The 13,692-nt window shown below is 46.3% G+C and overlaps 9 non-coding genes across 9 annotated transcripts; all 9 read right to left on the bottom strand.

The window, feature by feature from the left end:
• Positions 1-494: 494 nt before the first annotated feature.
• On the bottom strand, positions 495-566 carry Trnat-agu (transfer RNA threonine (anticodon AGU)). The gene has a single exon. It is a non-coding gene; the product is annotated as a tRNA-Thr (tRNA).
• Positions 567-2,013: 1,447 nt separating this feature from the next.
• On the bottom strand, positions 2,014-2,085 carry Trnat-agu (transfer RNA threonine (anticodon AGU)). Its single transcript has one exon. It is a non-coding gene; the product is annotated as a tRNA-Thr (tRNA).
• Positions 2,086-3,549: 1,464 nt separating this feature from the next.
• On the bottom strand, positions 3,550-3,621 carry Trnat-agu (transfer RNA threonine (anticodon AGU)). The gene has a single exon. It is a non-coding gene; the product is annotated as a tRNA-Thr (tRNA).
• Positions 3,622-5,071: 1,450 nt separating this feature from the next.
• Positions 5,072-5,143, bottom strand: Trnat-agu (transfer RNA threonine (anticodon AGU)). The gene has a single exon. It is a non-coding gene; the product is annotated as a tRNA-Thr (tRNA).
• Positions 5,144-6,601: 1,458 nt separating this feature from the next.
• Positions 6,602-6,673, bottom strand: Trnat-agu (transfer RNA threonine (anticodon AGU)). The gene has a single exon. It is a non-coding gene; the product is annotated as a tRNA-Thr (tRNA).
• A 1,443-nt stretch (positions 6,674-8,116) lies between these two features.
• On the bottom strand, positions 8,117-8,188 carry Trnat-agu (transfer RNA threonine (anticodon AGU)). The gene has a single exon. It is a non-coding gene; the product is annotated as a tRNA-Thr (tRNA).
• A 1,441-nt stretch (positions 8,189-9,629) lies between these two features.
• Positions 9,630-9,701, bottom strand: Trnat-agu (transfer RNA threonine (anticodon AGU)). The gene has a single exon. It is a non-coding gene; the product is annotated as a tRNA-Thr (tRNA).
• A 1,486-nt stretch (positions 9,702-11,187) lies between these two features.
• Positions 11,188-11,259, bottom strand: Trnat-agu (transfer RNA threonine (anticodon AGU)). The gene has a single exon. It is a non-coding gene; the product is annotated as a tRNA-Thr (tRNA).
• A 1,477-nt stretch (positions 11,260-12,736) lies between these two features.
• Trnat-agu (transfer RNA threonine (anticodon AGU)) lies at positions 12,737-12,808 on the bottom strand. Its single transcript has one exon. It is a non-coding gene; the product is annotated as a tRNA-Thr (tRNA).
• Positions 12,809-13,692: the final 884 nt, after the last annotated feature.

Genomic DNA, 13,692 nt, shown 5'->3' with positions numbered 1-13,692 from the left:
TATACGACTCATCTCAAAACGCTCACACCACTGAGGAGTTGTGTTTTCGTTCTACACAGACGCTGCCCCTTGCTCTTTCCCACCCATTTGATACATTCAACCTGCTACGAGACCTACCAAATATAGACTGGGAAACTAAACCACACACTTTGTGCATTCGGAAATGTAAGGCAGGGCGTCCCTCGCCGCATTTGCTACGATGTCCAGTTGCTACTTCTGCAGAAGTGGCGACGACGACGACGACGACGACGACGACGACGACGACGACAACCGCGGAAGGCTCTGAGATATGTGAGAAATACATCTATAAAATATATTTCAGACTGTCCCATCCCACCTTATGCTGTACCGCTTTGGCAAATGCTTTATCTGCGCCATTCGCCTTAATCACATCTGAGAGTAATTCTTAATAAAACGCCTCTCGCTAATTGTTAGTCATCCCAGATACTGTTTGCTATAAGGCCACGACGCGCAACTGATATCCAAAATTCGTCTGCCTCCTGTGAGGATCGAACTCACGACCCCTGGTTTACTAGACCAGTGCTCTGCCAATGAGCTAAAGAGGCGCGGCCTAGCGGTACTTTTGCGTACTTCATCCTTACGGTCGTCTGGATCATCAGACTTCAGCTGACAACACTTCATATTACCGTCTAATATTTGCAGCTATGGCGACCCATTACTGCTTGCCTACACATCTGACACGTAAAGGAAGTGCTCTCCAAATAACACCACTTGCATTTCAGAACATGTCTTTCACACATGTCTACAAAATCACCTTCACCTTCAAATACAGTTTCGTAGCGACTGACGGAGACGTAGGCAAAGTTTAAAGTTGCTATTTCCATTACATCACGTTAATCAGAAAAACGGTAAGTTACATCTGCAGAGGAACAAAATTCCGTTCCTCCCCACGTGGGGCTCGAACCCACGACCCTGGGATTAAGAGCCTTATGTTCTACCGACTGAGCTAGCCGCGCTGCCTCGGTGAGTATATGCCGGTTAGCACGTCACACAGTACTCGTTTGGGTTGATTGGTCCCATACAGAACCTCCCCATGTTGCCTAATGTTTTCCTAACGTCACACTCGTCACGTAGTTCACTTTTATTTCATAATCATTTCTGAGAGGTAACAGAATTGCATGACAACCTGCAGAGCTAGTTTCGTCAAAATTAACACACATACTTGATGTGACTCATAAGCCGAACGAGTTACTTTCCGACGTTATTTTAGATGTGCAAGTGCCAGTCAAAAACACGCGGCGACGGCAATATGCAAACCAATTCGCTAGTTAACACCGGTCTTGTTGTGCGTGTTTCAAGCTCAAGAGCATCTCCAAGCAGAAAATGGTCAACAGCAACGTTCACACGGTTTCGTACTGCTCAAGTGCTGCACTAAAACGGTATGTTTCTTTTTCATATCTGGAAAAACACGACCGAGAGAGGAATCAAACACGCAATCTTCGGATACGAAGTCCGACGCCTTATCCATTAGGCCACACGGTCACTGACAAACAAGTGGAACTTATATACGACTCATCTCAAAACGCTCACACCACTGAGGAGTTGTGTTTTCGTTCTACACAGACGCTGCCCCTTGCTCTTTCCCACCCATTTGATACATTCAACCTGCTACGAGACCTACCAAATATAGACTGGGAAACTAAACCACACACTTTGTGCATTCGGAAATGTAAGGCAGGGCGTCCCTCGCCGCATTTGCTACGATGTCCAGTTGCTACTTCTGCAGAAGTGGCGACGACGACGACGACGACGACGACGACGACGACAACCGCGGAAGGCTCTGAGATATGTGAGAAATACATCTATAAAATATATTTCAGACTGTCCCATCCCACCTTATGCTGTACCGCTTTGGCAAATGCTTTATCTGCGCCATTCGCCTTAATCACATCTGAGAGTAATTCTTAATAAAACGCCTCTCGCTAATTGTTAGTCATCCCAGATACTGTTTGCTATAAGGCCACGACGCGCAACTGATATCCAAAATTCGTCTGCCTCCTGTGAGGATCGAACTCACGACCCCTGGTTTACTAGACCAGTGCTCTGCCACTGAGCTAAAGAGGCGCAGCCTAGCGGTACTTTTGCGTACTTCATCCTTACGGTCGTCTGGATCATCAGACTTCAGCTGACAACACTTCATATTACCGTCTAATATTTGCAGCTATGGCGACCCATTACTGCTTGCCTACACATCTGACACGTAAAGGAAGTGCTCTCCACATAACACCACTTGCATTTCAGAACATGTCTTTCACACATGTCTACAAAATCACCTTCACCTTCAAATACAGTTTCGTAGCGACTGACGGAGACGTAGGCAAAGTTTAAAGTTGCTATTTCCATTACATCACGTTAATCAGAAAAACGGTAAGTTACATCTGAAGAGGAACAAAATTCCGTTCCTCCCCACGTGGGTCTCGAACCCACGACCCTGGGATTAAGAGCCTTATGTTCTACCGACTGAGCTAGCCGCACTGCCTCGGTGAGTACATGCCGGTTAGCACGTCACACAGTACTCGTTTGGGTTGATTGGTCCCATACAGAACCTCCCCATGTTGCCTAATGTTTTCCTAACGTCACACTCGTCACGTAGTTCACTTTTATTTCATAATCATTTCTGAGAGGTAACAGAATTGCATGACAACCTGCAGAGCTAGTTTCGTCAAAATTAACACACATACTTGATGTGACTCATAAGCCGAACGAGTTACTTTCCGACGTTATTTTAGATGTGCAAGTGCCAGTCAAAAACACGCGGCGACGGCAATATGCAAACCAATTCGCTAGTTAACACCGGTCTTGTTGTGCGTGTTTCAAGCTCAAGAGCATCTCCAAGCAGAAAATGGTCAACAGCAACGTTCACACGGTTTCGTACTGCTCAAGTGCTGCACTAAAACGGTATGTTTCTTTTTCAGATCTGGAAAAACACGACCGAGAGAGGAATCAAACACGCAATCTTCGGATACGAAGTCCGACGCCTTATCCATTAGGCCACACGGTCACTGACAAACAAGTGGAACTTATATACGACTCATCTCAAAACGCTCACACCACTGAGGAGTTGTGTTTTCGTTCTACACAGACGCTGCCCCTTGCTCTTTCCCACCCATTTGATACATTCAACCTGCTACGAGACCTACCAAATATAGACTGGGAAACTAAACCACACACTTTGTGCATTCGGAAATGTAAGGCAGGGCGTCCCTCGCCGCATTTGCTACGATGTCCAGTTGCTACTTCTGCAGAAGTGGCGGCGGCGGCGGAGACGACGACGACGACGACGACGACGACGACGACGACGACAACCGCGGAAGGCTCTGAGATATGTGAGAAATACATCTATAAAATATATTTCAGACTGTCCCATCCCACCTTATGCTGTACCGCTTTGGCAAATGCTTTATCTGCGCCATTCGCCTTAATCACATCTGAGAGTAATTCTTAATAAAACGCCTCTCGCTAATTGTTATCATCCCAGATACTGTTTGCTATAAGGCCACGACGCGCAACTGATATCCAAAATTCGTCTGCCTCCTGTGAGGATCGAACTCACGACCCCTGGTTTACTAGACCAGTGCTCTGCCACTGAGCTAAAGAGGCGCGGCCTAGCGGTACTTTTGCGTACTTCATCCTTACGGTCGTCTGGATCATCAGACTTCAGCTGACAACACTTCATATTACCGTCTAATATTTGCAGCTATGGCGACCAATTACTGCTTGCCTACACATCTGACACGTAAAGGAAGTGCTCTCCAAATAACACCACTTGCATTTCAGAACATGTCTTTCACACATGTCTACAAAATCACCTTCACCTTCAAATACAGTTTCGTAGCGACTGACGGAGACGTAGGCAAAGTTTAAAGTTGCTATTTCCATTACATCACGTTAATCAGAAAAACGGTAAGTTACATCTGAAGAGGAACAAAATTCCGATCCTCCCCACGTGGGGCTCGAACCCACGACCCTAGGATTAAGAGCCTTATGTTCTACCGACTGAGCTAGCCGCACTGCCACAGTGAGTACATGCCGGTTAGCACGTCACACAGTACTCGTTTGGGTTGATTGGTCCCATACAGAACCTCCCCATGTTGCCTAATGTTTTCCTAACGTCACACTCGTCACGTAGTTCACTTTTATTTCATAATCATTTCTGAGAGGTAACAGAATTGCATGACAACCTGCAGAGCTAGTTTCGTCAAAATTAACACACATACTTGATGTGACTCATAAGCCGAACGAGTTACTTTCCGACGTTATTTTAGATGTGCAAGTGCCAGTCAAAAACACGCGGCGACGGCAATATGCAAACCAATTCGCTAGTTAACACCGGTCTTGTTGTGCGTGTTTCAAGCTCAAGAGCATCTCCAAGCAGAAAATGGTCAACAGCAACGTTCACACGGTTTCGTACTGCTCAAGTGCTGCACTAAAACGGTATGTTTCTTTTTCAGATCTGGAAAAACACGACCGAGAGAGGAATCAAACACGCAATCTTCGGATACGAAGTCCGACGCCTTATCCATTAGGCCACACGGTCACTGACAAACAAGTGGAACTTATATACGACTCATCTCAAAACGCTCACACCACTGAGGAGTTGTGTTTTCGTTCTACACAGACGCTGCCCCTTGCTCTTTCCCACCCATTTGATACATTCAACCTGCTACGAGACCTACCAAATATAGACTGGGAAACTAAACCACACACTTTGTGCATTCGGAAATGTAAGGCAGGGCGTCCCTCGCCGCATTTGCTACGATGTCCAGTTGCTACTTCTGCAGAAGTGGCGACGACGACGACGACGACGACGACGACGACGACGACAACCGCGGAAGGCTCTGAGATATGTGAGAAATACATCTATAAAATATATTTCAGACTGTCCCATCCCACCTTATGCTGTACCGCTTTGGCAAATGCTTTATCTGCGCCATTCGCCTTAATCACATCTGAGAGTAATTCTTAATAAAACGCCTCTCGCTAATTGTTAGTCATCCCAGATACTGTTTGCTATAAGGCCACGACGCGCAACTGATATCCAAAATTCGTCTGCCTCCTGTGAGGATCGAACTCACGACCCCTGGTTTACTAGACCAGTGCTCTGCCAATGAGCTAAAGAGGCGCGGCCTAGCGGTACTTTTGCGTACTTCATCCTTACGGTCGTCTGGATCATCAGACTTCAGCTGACAACACTTCATATTACCGTCTAATATTTGCAGCTATGGCGACCCATTACTGCTTGCCTACACATCTGACACGTAAAGGAAGTGCTCTCCAAATAACACCACTTGCATTTCAGAACATGTCTTTCACACATGTCTACAAAATCACCTTCACCTTCAAATACAGTTTCGTAGCGACTGACGGAGACGTAGGCAAAGTTTAAAGTTGCTATTTCCATTACATCACGTTAATCAGAAAAACGGTAAGTTACATCTGCAGAGGAACAAAATTCCGTTCCTCCCCACGTGGGGCTCGAACCCACGACCCTGGGATTAAGAGCCTTATGTTCTACCGACTGAGCTAGCCGCGCTGCCTCGGTGAGTATATGCCGGTTAGCACGTCACACAGTACTCGTTTGGGTTGATTGGTCCCATACAGAACCTCCCCATGTTGCCTAATGTTTTCCTAACGTCACACTCGTCACGTAGTTCACTTTTATTTCATAATCATTTCTGAGAGGTAACAGAATTGCATGACAACCTGCAGAGCTAGTTTCGTCAAAATTAACACACATACTTGATGTGACTCATAAGCCGAACGAGTTACTTTCCGACGTTATTTTAGATGTGCAAGTGCCAGTCAAAAACACGCGGCGACGGCAATATGCAAACCAATTCGCTAGTTAACACCGGTCTTGTTGTGCGTGTTTCAAGCTCAAGAGCATCTCCAAGCAGAAAATGGTCAACAGCAACGTTCACACGGTTTCGTACTGCTCAAGTGCTGCACTAAAACGGTATGTTTCTTTTTCAGATCTGGAAAAACACGACCGAGAGAAGAATCAAACACGCAATCTTCGGATACGAAGTCCGACGCCTTATCCATTAGGCCACACGGTCACTGACAAACAAGTGGAACTTATATACGACTCATCTCAAAACGCTCACACCACTGAGGAGTTGTGTTTTCGTTCTACACAGACGCTGCCCCTTGCTCTTTCCCACCCATTTGATACATTCAACCTGCTACGAGACCTACCAAATATAGACTGGGAAACTAAACCACACACTTTGTGCATTCGGAAATGTAAGGCAGGGCGTCCCTCGCCGCATTTGCTACGATGTCCAGTTGCTACTTCTGCAGAAGTGGCGGCGGCGGCGACGACGACGACGACGACGACGACGACGACGACGACAACCGCGGAAGGCTCTGAGATATGTGAGAAATACATCTATAAAATATATTTCAGACTGTCCCATCCCACCTTATGCTGTACCGCTTTGGCAAATGCTTTATCTGCGCCATTCGCCTTAATCACATCTGAGAGTAATTCTTAATAAAACGCCTCTCGCTAATTGTTATCATCCCAGATACTGTTTGCTATAAGGCCACGACGCGCAACTGATATCCAAAATTCGTCTGCCTCCTGTGAGGATCGAACTCACGACCCCTGGTTTACTAGACCAGTGCTCTGCCACTGAGCTAAAGAGGCGCGGCCTAGCGGTACTTTTGCGTACTTCATCCTTACGGTCGTCTGGATCATCAGACTTCAGCTGACAACACTTCATATTACCGTCTAATATTTGCAGCTATGGCGACCCATTACTGCTTGCCTACACATCTGACACGTAAAGGAAGTGCTCTCCAAATAACACCACTTGCATTTCAGAACATGTCTTTCACACATGTCTACAAAATCACCTTCACCTTCAAATACAGTTTCGTAGCGACTGACGGAGACGTAGGCAAAGTTTAAAGTTGCTATTTCCATTACATCACGTTAATCAGAAAAACGGTAAGTTACATCTGAAGAGGAACAAAATTCCGTTCCTCCCCACGTGGGGCTCGAACCCACGACCCTGGGATTAAGAGCCTTATGTTCTACCGACTGAGCTAGCCGCACTGCCTCGGTGAGTACATGCCGGTTAGCACGTCACACAGTACTCGTTTGGGTTGATTGGTCCCATACAGAACCTCCCCATGTTGCCTAATGTTTTCCTAACGTCACACTCGTCACGTAGTTCACTTTTATTCATAATCATTTCTGAGAGGTAACAGAATTGCATGACAACCTGCAGAGCTAGTTTCGTCAAAATTAACACACATACTTGATGTGACTCATAAGCCGAACGAGTTACTTTCCGACGTTATTTTAGATGTGCAAGTGCCAGTCAAAAACACGCGGCGACGGCAATATGCAAACCAATTCGCTAGTTAACACCGGTCTTGTTGTGCGTGTTTCAAGCTCAAGAGCATCTCCAAGCAGAAAATGGTCAACAGCAACGTTCACACGGTTTCGTACTGCTCAAGTGCTGCACTAAAACGGTATGTTTCTTTTTCAGATCTGGAAAAACACGACCGAGAGAGGAATCAAACACGCAATCTTCGGATACGAAGTCCGACGCCTTATCCATTAGGCCACACGGTCACTGACAAACAAGTGGAACTTATATACGACTCATCTCAAAACGCTCACACCACTGAGGAGTTGTGTTTTCGTTCTACACAGACGCTGCCCCTTGCTCTTTCCCACCCATTTGATACATTCAACCTGCTACGAGACCTACCAAATATAGACTGGGAAACTAAACCACACACTTTGTGCATTCGGAAATGTAAGGCAGGGCGTCCCTCGCCGCATTTGCTACGATGTCCAGTTGCTACTTCTGCAGAAGTGGCGACGACGACGACGACGACGACGACGACGACAACCGCGGAAGGCTCTGAGATATGTGAGAAATACATCTATAAAATATATTTCAGACTGTCCCATCCCACCTTATGCTGTACCGCTTTGGCAAATGCTTTATCTGCGCCATTCGGCTTAATCACATCTGAGAGTAATTCTTAATAAAACGCCTCTCGCTAATTGTTAGTCATCCCAGATACTGTTTGCTATAAGGCCACGACGCGCAACTGATATCCAAAATTCGTCTGCCTCCTGTGAGGATTGAATTCACGACCCCTGGTTTACTAGACCAGTGCTCTGCCACTGAGCTAAAGAGGCGCGGCCTAGCGGTACTTTTGCGTACTTCATCCTTACGGTCGTCTGGATCATCAGACTTCAGCTGACAACACTTCATATTACCGTCTAATATTTGCAGCTATGGCGACCCATTACTGCTTGCCTACACATCTGACACGTAAAGGAAGTGCTCTCCAAATAACACCACTTGCATTTCAGAACATGTCTTTCACACATGTCTACAAAATCACCTTCACCTTCAAATACAGTTTCGTAGCGACTGACGGAGACGTAGGCAAAGTTTAAAGTTGCTATTTCCATTACATCACGTTAATCAGAAAAACGGTAAGTTACATCTGCAGAGGAACAAAATTCCGTTCCTCCCCACGTGGGACTCGAACCCACGACCCTGGGATTAAGAGCCTTATGTTCTACCGACTGAGCTAGCCGCGCTGCCTCGGTGAGTATATGCCGGTTAGCACGTCACACAGTACTCGTTTGGGTTGATTGGTCCCATACAGAACCTCCCCATGTTGCCTAATGTTTTCCTAACGTCACACTCGTCACGTAGTTCACTTTTATTTCGTAATCATTTCTGAGAGGTAACAGAATTGCATGACAACCTGCAGAGCTAGTTTCGTCAAAATTAACACACATACTTGATGTGACTCATAAGCCGAACGAGTTACTTTCCGACGTTATTTTAGATGTGCAAGTGCCAGTCAAAAACACGCGGCGACGGCAATATGCAAACCAATTCGCTAGTTAACACCGGTCTTGTTGTGCGTGTTTCAAGCTCAAGAGCATCTCCAAGCAGAAAATGGTCAACAGCAACGTTCACACGGTTTCGTACTGCTCAAGTGCTGCACTAAAACGGTATGTTTCTTTTTCAGATCTGGAAAAACACGACCGAGAGAGGAATCAAACACGCAATCTTCGGATACGAAGTCCGACGCCTTATCCATTAGGCCACACGGTCACTGACAAACAAGTGGAACTTATATACGACTCATCTCAAAACGCTCACACCACTGAGGAGTTGTGTTTTCGTTCTACACAGACGCTGCCCCTTGCTCTTTCCCACCCATTTGATACATTCAACCTGCTACGAGACCTACCAAATATAGACTGGGAAACTAAACCACACACTTTGTGCATTCGGAAATGTAAGGCAGGGCGTCCCTCGCCGCATTTGCTACGATGTCCAGTTGCTACTTCTGCAGAAGTGGCGGCGACGACGACGACGACGACGACGACAACCGCGGAAGGCTCTGAGATATGTGAGAAATACATCTATAAAATATATTTCAGACTGTCCCATCCCAACTTATGCTGTACCGCTTTGGCAAATGCTTTATCTGCGCCATTCGGCTTAATCACATCTGAGAGTAATTCTTAATAAAACGCCTCTCGCTAATTGTTAGTCATCCCAGATACTGTTTGCTATAAGGCCACGACGCGCAACTGATATCCAAAATTCGTCTGCCTCCTGTGAGGATCGAACTCACGACCCCTGGTTTACTAGACCAGTGCTCTGCCACTGAGCTAAAGAGGCGCGGCCTAGCGGTACTTTTGCGTACTTCATCCTTACGGTCGTCTGGATCATCAGACTTCAGCTGACAACACTTCATATTACCGTCTAATATTTGCACCTATGGCGACCCATTACTGCTTGCCTACACATCTGACACGTAAAGGAAGTGCTCTCGAAATAACACCACTTGCATTTCAGAACATGTCTTTCACACATGTCTACAAAATCACCTTCACCTTCAAATACAGTTTCGTAGCGACTGACGGAGACGTAGGCAAAGTTTAAAGTTGCTATTTCCATTACATCACGTTAATCAGAAAAACGGTAAGTTACATCTGCAGAGGAACAAAATTCCGTTCCTCCCCACGTGGGGCTCGAACCCACGACCCTGGGATTAAGAGCCTTATGTTCTACCGACTGAGCTAGCCGCGCTGCCTCGGTGAGTATATGCCGGTTAGCACGTCACACAGTACTCGTTTGGGTTGATTGGTCCCATACAGAACCTCCCCATGTTGCCTAATGTTTTCCTAACGTCACACTCGTCACGTAGTTCACTTTTATTTCATAATCATTTCTGAGAGGTAACAGAATTGCATGACAACCTGCAGAGCTAGTTTCGTCAAAATTAACACACATACTTGATGTGACTCATAAGCCGAACGAGTTACTTTCCGACGTTATTTTAGATGTGCAAGTGCCAGTCAAAAACACGCGGCGACGGCAATATGCAAACCAATTCGCTAGTTAACACCGGTCTTGTTGTGCGTGTTTCAAGCTCAAGAGCATCTCCAAGCAGAAAATGGTCAACAGCAACGTTCACACGGTTTCGTACTGCTCAAGTGCTGCACTAAAACGGTATGTTTCTTTTTCAGATCTGGAAAAACACGACCGAGAGAGGAATCAAACACGCAATCTTCGGATACGAAGTCCGACGCCTTATCCATTAGGCCACACGGTCACTGACAAACAAGTGGAACTTATATACGACTCATCTCAAAACGCTCACACCACTGAGGAGTTGTGTTTTCGTTCTACACAGACGCTGCCCCTTGCTCTTTCCCACCCATTTGATACATTCAACCTGCTACGAGACCTACCAAATATAGACTGGGAAACTAAACCACACACTTTGTGCATTCGGAAATGTAAGGCAGGGCGTCCCTCGCCGCATTTGCTACGATGTCCATTTGCTACTTCTGCAGAAGTGGCGGCGGCGACGACGACGACGACGACGACGACGACGACGACGACGACGACGACGACGACGACGACGACGACGATAACCGCGGAAGGCTCTGAGATATGTGAGAAATACATCTATAAAATATATTTCAGACTGTCCCATCCCACCTTATGCTGTACCGCTTTGGCAAATGCTTTATCTGCGCCATTCGCCTTAATCACATCTGAGAGTAATTCTTAATAAAACGCCTCTCGCTAATTGTTAGTCATCCCAGATACTGTTTGCTATAAGGCCACGACGCGCAACTGATATCCAAAATTCGTCTGCCTCCTGTGAGGATCGAACTCACGACCCCTGGTTTACTAGACCAGTGCTCTGCCACTGAGCTAAAGAGGCGCGGCCTAGCGGTACTTTTGCGTACTTCATCCTTACGGTCGTCTGGATCATCAGACTTCAGCTGACAACACTTCATATTACCGTCTAATATTTGCAGCTATGGCGACCCATTACTGCTTGCCTACACATCTGACACGTAAAGGAAGTGCTCTCCAAATAACACCACTTGCATTTCAGAACATGTCTTTCACACATGTCTACAAAATCACCTTCACCTTCAAATACAGTTTCGTAGCGACTGACGGAGACGTAGGCAAAGTTTAAAGTTGCTATTTCCATTACATCACGTTAATCAGAAAAACGGTAAGTTACATCTGCAGAGGAACAAAATTCCGTTCCTCCCCACGTGGGGCTCGAACCCACGACCCTGCGATTAAGAGCCTTATGTTCTACCGACTGAGCTAGCCGCGCTGCCTCGGTGAGTATATGCCGGTTAGCACGTCACACAGTACTCGTTTGGGTTGATTGGTCCCATACAGAACCTCCCCATGTTGCCTAATGTTTTCCTAACGTCACACTCGTCACGTAGTTCACTTTTATTTCATAATCATTTCTGAGAGGTAACAGAATTGCATGACAACCTGCAGAACTAGTTTCGTCAAAATTAACACACATACTTGATGTGACTCATAAGCCGAACGAGTTACTTTCCGACGTTATTTTAGATGTGCAAGTGCCAGTCAAAAACACGCGGCGACGGCAATATGCAAACCAATTCGCTAGTTAACACCGGTCTTGTTGTGCGTGTTTCAAGCTCAAGAGCATCTCCAAGCAGAAAATGGTCAACAGCAACGTTCACACGGTTTCGTACTGCTCAAGTGCTGCACTAAAACGGTATGTTTCTTTTTCAGATCTGGAAAAACACGACCGAGAGAGGAATCAAACACGCAATCTTCGGATACGAAGTCCGACGCCTTATCCATTAGGCCACACGGTCACTGACAAACAAGTGGAACTTATATACGACTCATCTCAAAACGCTCACACCACTGAGGAGTTGTGTTTTCGTTCTACACAGACGCTGCCCCTTGCTCTTTCCCACCCATTTGATACATTCAACCTGCTACGAGACCTACCAAATATAGACTGGGAAACTAAACCACACACTTTGTGCATTCGGAAATGTAAGGCAGGGCGTCCCTCGCCGCATTTGCTACGATGTCCATTTGCTACTTCTGCAGAAGTGGCGGCGGCGGCGACGACGACGACGACGACGACGACGACGACGACGACGACGACGACGACGACGACAACCGCGGAAGGCTCTGAGATATGTGAGAAATACATCTATAAAATATATTTCAGACTGTCCCATCCCACCTTATGCTGTACCGCTTTGGCAAATGCTTTATCTGCGCCATTCGCCTTAATCACATCTGAGAGTAATTCTTAATAAAACGCCTCTCGCTAATTGTTAGTCATCCCAGATACTGTTTGCTATAAGGCCACGACGCGCAACTGATATCCAAAATTCGTCTGCCTCCTGTGAGGATCGAACTCACGACCCCTGGTTTACTAGACCAGTGCTCTGCCACTGAGCTAAAGAGGCGAGGCCTAGCGGTACTTTTGCGTACTTCATCCTTACGGTCGTCTGGATCATCAGACTTCAGCTGACAACACTTCATATTACCGTCTAATATTTGCAGCTATGGCGACCCATTACTGCTTGCCTACACATCTGACACGTAAAGGAAGTGCTCTCCAAATAACACCACTTGCATTTCAGAACATGTCTTTCACACATGTCTACAAAATCACCTTCACCTTCAAATACAGTTTCGTAGCGACTGACGGAGACGTAGGCAAAGTTTAAAGTTGCTATTTCCATTACATCACGTTAATCAGAAAAACGGTAAGTTACATCTGCAGAGGAACAAAATTCCGTTCCTCCCCACGTGGGGCTCGAACGCACGACCCTGGGATTAAGAGCCTTATGTTCTACCGACTGAGCTAGCCGCGCTGCCTCGGTGAGTATATGCCGGTTAGCACGTCACACAGTACTCGTTTGGGTTGATTGGTCCCATACAGAACCTCCCCATGTTGCCTAATGTTTTCCTAACGTCACACTCGTCACGTAGTTCACTTTTATTTCATAATCATTTCTGAGAGGAAACAGAATTGCATGACAACCTGCAGAGCTAGTTTCGTCAAAATTAACACACATACTTGATGTGACTCATAAGCCGAACGAGTTACTTTCCGACGTTATTTTAGATGTGCAAGTGCCAGTCAAAAACACGCGGCGACGGCAATATGCAAACCAATTCGCTAGTTAACACCGGTCTTGTTGTGCGTGTTTCAAGCTCAAGAGCATCTCCAAGCAGAAAATGGTCAACAGCAACGTTCACACGGTTTCGTACTGCTCAAGTGCTGCACTAAAACGGTATGTTTCTTTTTCAGATCTGGAAAAACACGACCGAGAGAGGAATCAAA

Source organism: Schistocerca gregaria, chromosome 4, assembly GCF_023897955.1.
Source record: "Schistocerca gregaria isolate iqSchGreg1 chromosome 4, iqSchGreg1.2, whole genome shotgun sequence".
NCBI classification, from domain to species: domain Eukaryota; kingdom Metazoa; phylum Arthropoda; class Insecta; order Orthoptera; family Acrididae; genus Schistocerca; species Schistocerca gregaria.
The sequence above is the reverse complement of the archived record's forward strand: the minus strand, read 5'-3'. Positions and strand labels throughout refer to the sequence as shown.